This window comes from Zingiber officinale, chromosome 6A, assembly GCF_018446385.1.
Source record: "Zingiber officinale cultivar Zhangliang chromosome 6A, Zo_v1.1, whole genome shotgun sequence".
Lineage (NCBI taxonomy): Eukaryota > Viridiplantae > Streptophyta > Magnoliopsida > Zingiberales > Zingiberaceae > Zingiber > Zingiber officinale.
The window spans coordinates 43377482-43391445 of record NC_055997.1 but is presented as its reverse complement, the minus strand read 5'-3'; the positions used below and the strand labels follow the sequence as shown (position 1 = coordinate 43391445).

The following is a 13964-nucleotide window of genomic DNA, read 5'->3' as shown; positions in this document are numbered from 1 at the left end:
TTGCACGCATTCCAAGAAGATCCCGAGGACAACATCACAGGCCATTGGGCCAGCCCTCGACGATTAGCCGACCGACTCTATTAGATACATAGTGGCCGAGCGGATGTATACTTTCGGTAGTGGCGGGTCGGTTGTCGATTGGCCAGACTCATAGTCCAGTCAGTCGGACTTAGTGCCTCCTTCGACTAGACTTGAAGGGGAGGCATGCGATCCAGTGGTAAGGACGAGGGATCATTCGTTGGCAGGAGGTCAACGACACGTAGAGGTCAATGGTCAAGAGGGTCAAGCTAGAGGTCGTGCCGAGCGGCTAGAGGTTGTGCCGAGCGGAGTGACGGGCCCGACCAAGCATCCGGCCGACCGGACATCTGGCCAAGGGTCTCCAGGACCGGACTAAAGACAGTCGGACCAGGGGTCGGGTTTTCGATGCTCAAGGTAAAAAGGTCTATGGGCCGGGCGGACAGGGCGCTCGGCTGTGACGCAGGGCAATAAGGCGCAATCCTAGCCGAGCACATGAACAGGGCTTCTCGGAGGCCATTGAGCGCCGAGCGGCTGGTCCGCTCGACCCGGAAACAAATAAGAGCGCTAGAAGACAAAAAGGACAACTGGTAGCTTCGTCCTCGAGACACCTGCTACCGACAAACATCATAGTCGGCGGCCGGATCATACAAAATATCGTACGGTGGAAGCTTCCACCGTCACATACGGGATATGCTCGGACGATTGCGGAATAGCGTCAGACGTACTTTTCTGACAAAACCCTATTGAGGTATGTTTAGGGAAGCATGCACGCATTGAGAAGCGTGTCCGCGCCTCCCCGGGATCCTATATAAGGACCCCCAGACTTCGACGGAGGTATGCAATCTTTCTCACTGTAGTCACAGTAACATTACTCTGCTTCTTCGTTGCCTGACTTGAGCGTCGGAGGGTCGTCGCCGGGAAACCCCTCCTGGCTCGGCTTCTTTGCAGGTTCGCCGGAGGTCTACTTCAACACCAAAGGATAGTGGAGAGCGCCACGTCCCCAGCGTCCGTCGACTCAACGCTTGGACAGGATCAATACCCAATTTAGTGAGGAGTTGATTATTCCTGATTAACCTAAGTCGAAGCTACCTAACCTATGTATAGAATATCACTTACCTGGGTTCGGCAGGTTTTCTCCTCACAGCCCTAAAATCGCCGACTCCTCACTCTCTTCTTCCCCGAAAACGTCGATTTCTCCTCTCGGTTCACCTCCGCCGACTTCGACAGAGCTCCGCACCGAGCCCCGGCCTCCGGACAAACAACTCCCCACGTCGGCGAGGTCATGGAGGACCTTACGACCAGATGCTAAGACCTTTGAACCCCTTCCTGTTCGGCGTGACACCACCAGATGAGGGATTTCGACGGTGACACGAAGAAAGGAGAGGCAAGTACACTTCCTTATGCTATTGTGAGATCCGTGAGGTATGGGATTAGAACCTACGAGATGCTGGAATGACTTTTATGAGCTCCGATTGTCTCATTTTGTGAAGTTCTTGTCAAGTTTAGGGTTTTTGTGATGTTCATGGTCGTTTTTGTGCGTTCTTGACTCATCGTTTGGGTTCTCAGTGTTTTCTACAACGGTTTTGTGTTGTGGCTATGTTATGTGTTTCTCTTCAAGAATTCGCAACGGATTTTGGATGTTCCAATTTTGGAGCCTTGGATTGAGTTTTGTTGGTTGCTTGAATGGTTTTTCCCTGCCGTGTTGTGCTCGGTTTGGTGTTCTGTTGATGTTTCCGCTTGAATCGCAGTGCTTCTGGATTTGTTTTGCCAGTGCATTCAATTTTGTTAGAGTTCGGTTTCTTTGGAGTGTTTCTCTCGTGGTCTTTCTAGTGTTCGTTGGGTTGCAATCAAGTGTAGAAGTGATTTCTTTTGTGTTGATGAGGTTTTGAGTTTAAGCGTGATACTTGCTTGTCTAATAGCATGACAAAGATGTTAATTGGTGGAATGAGTTATGTTTCAACTTTCTTGTGAATTTTAGTTTCGGTTTAAAGTCCTGTGAGATTCTTGATTCAAATGAGTTATTTGGTGATGTTCTTGTTTGGTGGTGGAGTTTTGAAATCGGTTCTGTGATGGTTTCGGTTGCATATCATGGTGTCTGATTATTTCTTTTGTGCACGTCTTGGGTTGCTTGAGTTCTTGATATTCTAGAGGCATGGTCTTTAGACGGCGAAGCTCGGATTTCCTTGTGGTTTTGGAGTCATTGATCGGATTCGATTTGGGCATTGATGTAGTACTAGAGTTTCATTGTTTCGTTTTGGTGTGGATTTATTTTTAGGATGTTTTATTTCTTGGTAAGCTGAGGAATTTGGATCTGAATTGATGCCATTTTGGGTCTGTGCATGGCTGTAGTTGTTGATATGCTTTTTCATTTAGCTGTGAAGTTTGGGAATTTAACTGGGAGACCTGTAATGTGGTTCATGCGTAGATTTGTTGCCTTTGGGTTGTTTAGGTTTTGGTGCAGGGTGGTCTGATTTGAGCTTTGTTTGATGGTGATCATGGTTTCTTACTTGAGTCAATTGCGAGTTATGTATAGATTCCATTCATTGTGATCTGTGTACAATATGCTTTCGCTCCTCATAAGGTATTTGAATTTTCTTGCAGTAACTCAGTTTTCATGGCATGAACTGACTTAGGTGCTAAATACAGTTTTGTTCTATACTAGTACTGTTCATGTTTAAAGTGCAAATGTGATGTATAGATCATGATCATAGTATATGGACTTATGAATGGAATGTGATAGATAATAGTATAATATAGATTGGTTATGTTTCCTTATGTAGCTAATTGGACGGGTATGAGCATATGTGGTGACAGTACGGGTTGGGTGACCCGGGATGAGCTCCGGGGAGGTCCCTTCCAAATATGACTGATATCGTAGTTATGACTGATACTGTAAATTTTTGTTAGCTTTGACTATATGACTGTGTTCTCTAGGAGGTACCTCTAGGTTCATGGGATTGTTGACTAGCTCTAATTGTGGTTATCGAATATATGACATATTCATCCTATTAGCTACACAGAATCATTTGTGCATGATTTACCTTTCTTTGCGGTATCGTAATTGGGTTATGATTTCTTACTTATGAGACCTCTAGTTGCTATTTCTGTTATCTGGATGTCCTTTTATACATATTGGATTGTGCTTGCTAGGTCGTAGACTCATGATGTCTACAACACAGGTGAGGATGACTTCCAGGATATACCGGAGGACCCTCGGGCGGAGTAGACGAGGAGGCGGGATGGACGCATGGTACTGTCCATTGTCCGGGAGTGTAGAGCATATTGGAGTTACCGAGAGAGATTTTTATTTCTTTACCATTCAAGAGGGGAATGTTTGGTGAGTTATTGTTCTTATTTGGTAAACATTTGTTGATACGGTCATGTCTATTGGTTATGATAGTTTCCGTAATGGTACTGCATTATGATCATCTAACTAGTAGTTGATGAGAGAGATTAGTAAAAATAAAAAAAAATAAATAGATAAATCTGGGGATATTTCAGTTGGTATCAGAGCAATCACTCCTAAAGGACAGTGTGCGTACGCCATCTCGTTAGGAACTCGGCTATTTCTACCTTCAAGTCTGTAAGAATTAAATTTATAGTCATAAATGTAGCTATATATGTTTATGTATATACTTGAGATAATAGAGTAGATTAAAGTTATATGGATACAATTATAGTAAGAGAACTAGTGTATTAAGATTAAAGTTATATACAAACTAGTTTTTAGGATATATTGAGTTGGGCAAGTGTTCTTCCATAATAGATACAGGGTAGAGTTTCTAGGGTTTCCGGGTGTGATTTTCATGATCGCTACTTGTTTTTGTTAGTGTTGAGGTTTCTTTCCATAGTAGGTTAAGTTCGAGATAATCTTTATGTAAGATCCTAACATAGAAGCATGAAGTTTAGGATACTATGCGATGATTTCTCTTTACCTGTCCGGATTTGGTTCTTTTTACGGAGGGATTCTGTATGTTTCTTTGAACGAAATTGTTTGATCCAACTCGTTCTTGCTAATTCAATTCAGGATTTTGCATTGATTCAGGAGTTTATTTGTTGGTTTCCTAGTGGAATACTTGTTAGAATAATATGGTATGTTCTGTAGGGATTCATGAAATCTTGAGTATGGATTTTGTGATTGATTCAGGTTGGCGTTTCTTTATTGGATTTTGCAATTGATTTCGGGATCCTTGCATAGCTTTTAGATGGAGTTGATAATTGTCAGTTATTACTGGGTTTGTCCATGAAGAAGTTTTACCTTCGGTTAGATTTCTGTTTCTGTCTGATTTGGTTAGACAGACATTGATTTGAATATAAATGGTGTTATATGAATTTGATTTCTGATTTAGAATTGGATTCTCGGTTGTCTAGTAGAATATAATAGGATGATTGAGTTGTGCTTCAAATCTTGGTTAATTCATGTAAATAACAATACTGAGTTTAGAGGAACAGATTGGCCAATCAGAACATTTTACTTTTCTTGTATTTGCTGAAGATTTATGATAGATTTGTGTAAGCAGAACATTAATAAGAAAGACACTTGTATTTATATTTATTGAAAACTTGTAACGGATTTATAAAAGCAGTAATACTATGCACAGATAGTGCTGGAATTTCAATATGGTACTTTGTGTTTAACATGGATTTATTTCCTTGTTCAGTATTAGGCAGTGTGTTAAGCACTGTGATAAGGGTTTGGACTTTGAAATTTATTTCCTCTGTTCAGTAATACTATTACTTTGTGCAATCATTGAATGAAGAGGTTTAGGAATGAATGAGAACAAGTTGTGTATAACGAAACCATCAAGATTGGTTGAAGATGCTGGAACAGCAAGGGTTAGATGGGTGCTATTTTCTTTAACCAGTAAAGAGTAGTTGTGCTTAGGTTTTGGTTCTTAATCGGCTAAATAATAATCAGTGGTATATGTTGGATGTAAGTTCAGAAACTCTATTCTTCCCTGTCCAATATTGATGGTATCTTCTATTGAATGCTACACTTGGCAACCTCGTGTTTTCTTTTATTCGGAATTAATGTTGAATGCAAAAGTTAGAGACTTCACCTCTCCTAAGTGTTGAGTATAAACTTAGAAAATCTATTCTTCTTTCAAGGATTGATGATATCTCATTGATTGAATGTATGTTCAGAATTTTAATCCCATAGACAGAATTGATGGTAAATGAAATACATAGATTTATAAAGTATATGCTTCAAGTTGTTACGTGCTATTGAAATTAATTGGTAAGTATAAATTGATGATGGGTTGAGGATATTCATGTATAGTTTATGAATAAGGATAGAAGATTTATGTTAGGGAATGAAATGTTTCCTTCCAGTGGAAGGGATGTATGCTGAAACGTTGAGGTAAGGAATAGGGATAAATGTTTATGATTAGTAATTTAATATTTTTGTTCAGTAATATGTAGATTTTGTTAGGTTTGTGTTCCAGTTGCTTAGTATCTAGAGGGTAGTAGTGTTAACTTGTTTCTTTATTTGCCATCATCACAAATTGGACCACGGTAGTATGGGTGTATCTTTAGAGAGTAACCTTGAGTTGTTTTACATGTGTATAGGTTCATTGAATGTTTAAACTTTAGATCCTAGAGTAACTTAAAGTGTAGTGTTATGGAATTTCAGTTGGGAATTCGCTGTCTGACTCATTTAGTTAAAGGGTGTTGGTTTTGAGAATTTTTGGATTCTGTGATGTTTATATGATCCGTGGAGCAGGATGTTTATGTTTCTTAGTTTGTAAAAGTAATGCATGCCTTAATGAATTGGACTCATGATCTGTTGATATGGGCAACATGTGGTAAGTGTTCCATTTTATATAGCAATGTGTTCTATTGGCTTTTAATTTTCAGATCTGAATTTTTGTGAAGTATGATCATAAGTTCTGTTTCCTTTCATGAGATATTGTCTTGTACATGTTCGGATATGCATCACTACAAAATGTTAGGATGAAATCCAAGATCACCATATCATGATACCTTATAGTTATTATATTTGGCACATGCTTGGTTGAAGAGAATAGTTATTATCCATGCTTAAATATAATTACCTCTACAAATTGTCATGTTTGAATTAAGCTATAATATATGCAGCAGAACTAAATGATAGGATAGATGATCATAGGGTGAAATTTGACAAACATGGCAAACCTATAGCGTAGTTGCAAGGAGCTTGATTTGTGAACAATTTGCTAACCAGTTCTAAACACATTCGGTGGATGTGGTAGAAGATAGGGCAGTTCTGGGCCTAGAAAATTAGGACACATATGGTGAATCTAGTGGTCAAGATTCGGGGTAGGATACATACGACACAAAGTCGCCAGAAGAGTTACGCTAACCAACAATGGGGGGATTTAGAGTTTACCGTGGGAGACTAAAGCTAGAAATGTGTAATCGCTACCCCAAATCATTTGATAAGTTAAATTTCGAGGACAAAATTTTTTATATGGGGGGGGGGGGGGGGGGGGAAATTGTAAGGACCCACGAGTAAAAATTAAGGAATTTATTTACAAAAATGTCTAAGTTCACACAAGCATTAATTAAGGGATTAATTTATAAAATTTTCTATGAATTTTGAGAATTATTTAGAATTTTAAATGCACTTGTATGATACGTTTCAAGGGGATAGAACTGTTAAAATAAGGGAAACATATGATACCCAATTTAGTGAGGAGTTGATTATCCTTGATTAACCTAAGTCGAAGCTACCTAACCTAGGTATAGAATATCACTTACCTAGGTTCGGCGGCTTTTCTCCTCACAACCCTAAAATCGCCGACTCTTCACTCTCTTCTGTAGGGAGATCGGTGGCCGGCTTGAAGGGGGGTTGGATAGACGGCGCCCCCAAATCGATCGCTTTCTACGTATTTGTTAGTTGCACAGCGGAATACAAATAATACAAACACAAATACGAAAGCTAAATACAAATACAAAGAACAAGAAAGAGAAAGCAAACCAACACACGCCGATTTACGTGGTTCGGAGATAAAGCTCCTACTCCACGGCTGTCCGTAAGGTGGACGATCCCTATCCGTCGGTGGATTACTCCCCGGAAGACCTCCGGCTAGCTCAAACTTCCTTGTGGGTGGAGAAACCTCACCACAAACTCACCAAGACCTCTTGGACACAAGGGAAACTCTTGAGCATTTGTAGACTACTAATTAGACCTTAAGCAAGTCTAATTTCGTCAGAGATAACCAAGCTTCCAAGCCTTAGTTATATAGGCCGCGGGTTGAAAACCCCGCCTACCACCGATCGCCAAAACATGCAATGACCGCCCTCGTGAAAATTCGACCGTTCATCCCAACGGCTCGATTCCATCTGACGAAGAGATACATTCGATCATTGCCGGTCCACGCGATCATTGCTAAAACACGCAATGATAACACTACCGTGCTGCTACAAGTAAAACCCTAAAACTAGGATTTTACTTGGAGTACAATCTCTCGTGCACTCGTACCTCCTTACGACTCATTTGACACTTCATTTGCAGCTTTGACCTCTTGCCTTCAAGCCTACTTCCTTTGGCTCTCGTCCCTCGGATGCATTCAAGCCCGCGGCTCGTCCCCAATGCCATCCTTCGCGTATGCCTCGAAGTCGCTTCCCTCGGCCCTTGTCCTCGCTGCCTTGTCCACGGTCCCTCGGATGCTCCATCCTTCACCGGACCCGAAGCCATCAACCTGAGTCACATGTGTATCCTGCAGTCCTGCACAACTCAAGTACACATATCAAATACAAGGATGAACCTAACTTAAACCCTTTGCCCAAACACCAAAACATATGGTCTCGCGGACCATCGGGATTGCTCCAACAATCTCCCCCTTTTTGGTGTTTGACAATACGTTTAAGTTAGGGAAAACATATAGCAAATAAACATGCTAAAACAAATGGACTTACGTTGCCAAGGCTACACACTTGGACATACACCGCCGAATGGACTTACGTTGCCAAGGTTACACACTTGGCAACCGCCGAAACAATGCATCATGCATTTGAACCTATCCCAAGGCTCCCCCTACACCTATGCTCCCCAATGAGCTAGGATTTTCACAACAGGCTTTTTAAGAACCTATCCCAAGGCTCCCCCTACGCAAAGGCACTTTCAGGTTTTCCCAACTAAATCTTACTTCTCCCCCTTTGCCTAACATCTAAAAAATCCTTCAACAATATCCCAATTGTTGAAAACTTGTCATTCCAATTGACCCTAAACTCGTGTGTTTATCCCCCATGGATTTCATACACTTGTATGAGTTGACTTGGTCAAAATTCAGTGCTGAAGACAATTTCAGACTGGTATCAGTCGACTGCAAGAAGTACCAATCGACTGATCGCTACTGGCTGAGCGAACAGAATGCTTCTGTTTCCAGCCAGTCGACTGCATGTTTTATCAGGGTGCAGTCGACTGCTAAAACTAGCAGTCAACTGGCACAGTTTTTCAGCCTTTTTCAGCATTTCTGACCCACTTTCAGAAATGCACCAGAAATTCCCTAGACCTCCAAAAATTCCCAAATTTTGTGGAGAGGTCTATTGTCCCCTTGTCTACCTGGGAAAAATACATTACAAAATGTATCTATCACAAATCCCAAGATTGAAACAATATCCAAAACTAGCTAAATGGTTCAATTGAACCTTGACCTAAAGTCCTAGTTTTGACTTCCTCTTGATGTATTTGCCCATACCAACCCACAATGCATCCCTAGCATTGGTTTATATGGCATCTATACATCTAAAATCAATTATCATGCTATATGACCCCAATGTCATATTTTCAAGCATGAAACACAACCCATGTGTGCCAATTCCCTAGGTTTGAGACTCAAGTCCGTCTCCAAATCACTTGGCACATTCCGTGACCTAACCTAGACTCCCAAGTAAAACCCACTTGAGATCCATTGGCCATGAGTCCCAAATTGACTCTTTGAGCTCCCCCTAGAGCTCTTAGCTTTAGCCACCTCCCTAGGTGACTCATCTATTATGACCAAACCACAATGATGTACCTTAGAAGATCTCCTTATCTTCTTGACCTTGGACACATCATCCTTGCCATAATCATATGCAACCCTAGCATATTTTTTTTTTATTAGCCTTGGATGACTCTCCCTTGCCCTTATCATGTGTCACCCTAGCACATGGTCTCCTTTTGGCCTTGGAGGGACTAGATCGGTATCCCAAACCCGATCTATCATTGTTGGGTTTTTGGCTACCCAACACCATACTTAATCCCTTAGATCCAATAGTGAATCTCTTAAGGAATTTCTCCAATTGATCAAGCTTTTCCTTCAAAGCTTGATTTTCCCTTTCTAGGTTCCTAAACCTAGAATCAACATGTCCACCATGGTCATTCCTAGACCTACCCTTCCTAGGCATATGTCTCCCCTTCTTGGGATTAATGCCTTGGGTCTCCTTAGGTCTTTCATTTATAGATTTATCATGCATTGGTCTCCTAGGGTTATGGTCTACCTTAACCCTACTTCTATCATGATATCTAAAACCGAAGTTATGCATGGGAGTATAAGAATTTAAATTTGAATTAACCTTCAAGTTAGGGCATACCTCCCTTACCCTTGAAGCTCCCCCTTGACTTAAGCTTTTCTTCTTCTTCTCTTTCTCCCATTTCTTTAATTTCGCAAGCTTCTTGATTTCCCCCTTTTTGGGGCATTTGGTGTGGTAATGTCCCTTCTCCCCACACGTAAAGCATATAATACACATCCTTTTTCCTTGGGTTTCTTTATTCCTACAACCCTTGTTAGTGTTTAAATTAAGTTGAATGGGTTTAGGATTTACCTTCTTCTTACCCAATGGACATCTACTCTTGTAGTGCCCTTTTTCATTGCAACCGAAGCAAATTATGTTGTTTTTTGACTTCACTTCGGTGGAGGTGCTTGTTATGTTGACTTCCAAGACTTTTTCTTCTTCACTTGTCTTGGAATCTTCTTCAACCCTTGAGGATGTTGACGATGCTTCTTCATCCTCCTTCTCCTCCTTGGAAGTTGAGCATGACTCAACTTCCGTTTGCTCTTCTTCAACTTGAGCAACTAGACCCATCTCAATGGGTTCTTCGTCCTCTTGTGTAGGTTTAGGTTCTTCTTGTAGAACCATCTTCACCTTGCTCCACAACTCGTGGGCGTTCTTATACTCACCTACACCATTTATTACATGATTAGGCAAAATATCAATCAATATAGATATTACCTTTGCATTTGCCTCCGATCGTGTGGTTTGCTCTTCCGTCCAATGTCGTGGTCGGAGCCTTTTTCCCTTCTTGTCTCTCGGGACTTCGAACGGGTACTTGATCACCATCATTGTATCCCAATCCGTGTCGAAGAAGACTTCCATCTTCATCATCCAAAATGTGATGTCCCCAAGGCCTCCTCCTTCAAACTTTGGCGGTTCTATCAAGCCGGTCATCTTGTGCTTCCTTGGCAGTTAGTCCAACGGAGAGCGGCCTCGCTCTGATACCACTTGTAGGGAGATCGGTGGCCGGCTTGAAGGGGGGTTGGATAGACGGCGCCCCCAAATCGATCGCTTTCTACGTATTTGTTAGTTGCATGCGGAATACAAATAATACAAACACAAATACGAAAGCTAAATACAAATACAAAGAACAAGAAAGAGCAAGCAAACCAACACACGCCGATTTACGTGGTTCGGAGATAAAGCTCCTACTCCACGGCTGTCCGTAAGGAGGACGATCCCTATCCGTCGGTGGATTACTCCCCGGAAGACCTCCGGCTAGCTCAAACCTCCTTGTGGGTGGAGAAACCTCACCACAAACTCACCAAGACCTCTTGGACACAAGGGAAACTTTTGAGCACTTGTAGACTACTAATTAGACCTTAAGCAAGTCTAATTTCGTCAGAGATAACCAAGCTTCCAAGCCTTGGTTATATAAGTCGCGGGTTGTAAACCCCGCCTATCAGTCGACTGCCAAAACATGCAGTCGACTACCGTCAGTGGAAATTCGATCGTTACATCCCAACGGCTCGATTCCATACGAACAGAGACATTCTGATCGCTGCCAGTCAACTGCCCCAGTCCACTGCACCAGTCGACTGCTAAAACATGCAGTCGACTGCTACAGTACTGCTACAGTAACACTACCATACTGCTACAGTAACGCTACAGTAAAACCCTAAAACTAGAATTTTACTCCGAGTACAATCTCTCATGCACTCGTACCCTCACCCTTACGACTCATTTGACACTTCATTTGCAGCTTTGACCTCTTGCCTTCAAGTCTACTTCCTTTGGCTCTCGTCCCTCGGATGCATTCAAGCCCGCGGCTCGTCCCCAATGCCATCCTTCGCGTATGCCTCGAAGTCGCTTCCCTCGGCCCTTGTCCTCGCTGCCTTGTCCACGGTCCCTCGGATGCTCCATCCTTCACCGGACCCGAAGCCATCAACCTGAGTCACATGTGTATCCTGCAGTCCTGCACAACTCAAGTACACATATCAAATACAAGGGTGAACCTAACTTAAACCCTTTGCCCAAACACCAAAACATATGGTCTCGCGGACCATCGGGATTGCTCCAACATCTTCTTCCCCGAAAACATCGATTTCTCCTCCCGATTCACCTCCGTCGACTTTGATAGAGCTCCGCACCGAGCCCCGGCCTCCGGACAAGCAACTCCCCACGTCGACGAGGTCATGGAGGACATTACAACCAGATGCTGAGACCTTCTAACCCCTTCCTGTTCGGCGCGACACCACTAGATGAGGGATTCCGACGGTGACACGAAGAAAGGAGAGGCAAGTACACTTCCTTATGCTATTGTGAGATCCGTGAGGTATGGGATTAGAACCTACGAGATGCTGGAATGGCTTTTATGAGCTCCGATTGTCTCATTTTGTGAAGTTCTTGTCAAGTTTAGGGTTTTTGTGATGTTCATGGTCGTTTTTGTGCGTTCTTGACTCATCGTTTGGGTTCTCAGTGTTTTCTACAACGGTTTTGTGTTGTGGCTATGTTATGTGTTTCTCTTCAAGAATTCGCAACGGATTTTGGATGTTCCAATTTTGGAGCCTTGGATTGAGTTTTGTTGGTTGCTTGAATGGTTTTTCCCTGCCGTGTTGTGCTCGGTTTGGTGTTCTGTTGATGTTTCCGCTTGAATCGCAGTGCTTCTGGATTTGTTTTGCCAGTGCATTCAATTTTGTTAGAGTTCGGTTTCTTTGGAGTGTTTCTCTCGTGGTCTTTCTAGTGTTCGTTGGGTTGCAATCAAGTGTAGAAGTGATTTCTTTTGTGTTGATGAGGTTTTGAGTTTAAGCGTGATACTTGCTTGTCTAATAGCATGACAAAGATGTTAATTGGTGGAATGAGTTATGTTTCAACTTTCTTGTGAATTTTAGTTTCGGTTTAAAGTCCTGTGAGATTCTTGATTCAAATGAGTTATTTGGTGATGTTCTTGTTTGGTGGTGGAGTTTTGAAATCGGTTCTGTGATGGTTTCGGTTGCATATCATGGTGTCTGATTATTTCTTTTGTGCACGTCTTGGGTTGCTTGAGTTCTTGATATTCTAGAGGCATGGTCCTTAGACGGCGGAGCTCGGATTTCCTTGTGGTTTTGGAGTCATTGATCGGATTCGATTTGGGCATTGATGTAGTACTAGAGTTTCATTGTTTCGTTTTGGTGTGGATTTATTTTTAGGATGGTTTATTTCTTGGTAAGCTGAGGAATTTGGATCTGAATTGATGCCATTTTGGGTCTGTGCATGGCTGTAGTTGTTGATATGCTTTTCGTTTAGCTGTGAAGTTTGGGAATTTAACTGGGAGAACTGTAATATGGTTCATGCGTAGATTTGTTGCCTTTGGGCTATTTAGGTTTTGGTGCAGGGTGGTCTGATTGGAGCTTTGTTTGATGGTGATCATGGTTTCTTACTTGAGTCAATTGCGAGTTATGTATAGATTCCATTCATTGTGATCAGTGTACAATATGTTTTCGCTCCTCATAAGGTATTTGAATTTTCTTGCAGTAACTCAGTTTTCCATGTGGATAATTAGGATTGGTTTCCGATTTTCATGGCATGAACTGACTTAGGTGCTAAATACAGTTTTGTTCTATACTAGTACTGTTCTTGTTTAAAGTGCAAATGTGATGTACAGATCATGATCATAGTATATGGACTTATGAATGGAATGTGATAGATAATAGTATAATATAAATTGGTTATGTTTCCTTAGGTAGCTAATTAGACGGGTATGAGCATATGTGGTGACAGTACGGGTTGGGTGACTCGGGATGAGCTCCGGGGAGGACCCTTCCAAATATGACTGATACTGTAAATTATTGGTAGCTTCGACTATGTGACTGCATGTTCTCTAGGAGGTACCTCTAGATTCATGGGACTGTTGACTGACTCTAATTGTGGTTATCGGATATTTGACATATTCACCCTATTAGCTACATAGGATCATTTGTGCATGGTTTACCTTTCTTTGTTGTATCGTAATTGGGTTATGATTTCTTACTTATGAGACCCCTAGTTGCTATTTCTGTTATATCATGAATGTCCTTTTGTACATATTGGATTGTGCTTGCTGGGTCGTAGACTCATGATGTGTACAACAAAGGTGAGGATGACTTCCAAGATATGTCGGAGGACCCTCGAGCGGAGTAGATGAGGAGGCGGGTTGGATGCATGATACTGTCCGTTGTCCGAGAGTGCAGAGCATACTGGAGTTACCGTGAGAGATTTTTATTTCTTTACCAGTCGAGAGGAGAATGTTTGGAGAGTTATTGTTTTTATTTGGTAAACATTTGTTGATACGGTCATGTCTATTGGTTATGATAGTTTCCGTTGTGGTATTGTATTATGATCATTTAACTAGTAGTTGATGATAGAGATTAGTAAAAATAAAAATAAAAAAATAAATAAATAGATAAATCTGGGGATGTTTCATATAAGGTTTCCATTTGTGATTTGAATCTATTGATTAGTCAATTGTT

General features: G+C 41.7%; 1 long non-coding RNA gene across 1 annotated transcript; it reads left to right on the top strand.

The window, feature by feature from the left end:
• Positions 1 to 3168: 3168 nt before the first annotated feature.
• On the top strand, positions 3169 to 13746 carry LOC121996328. The gene is made up of 2 exons (XR_006116045.1): positions 3169 to 3355; positions 13589 to 13746. It is a non-coding gene; the product is annotated as an uncharacterized LOC121996328 (long non-coding RNA).
• The last annotated feature ends 218 nt before the right edge of the window (positions 13747 to 13964 follow it).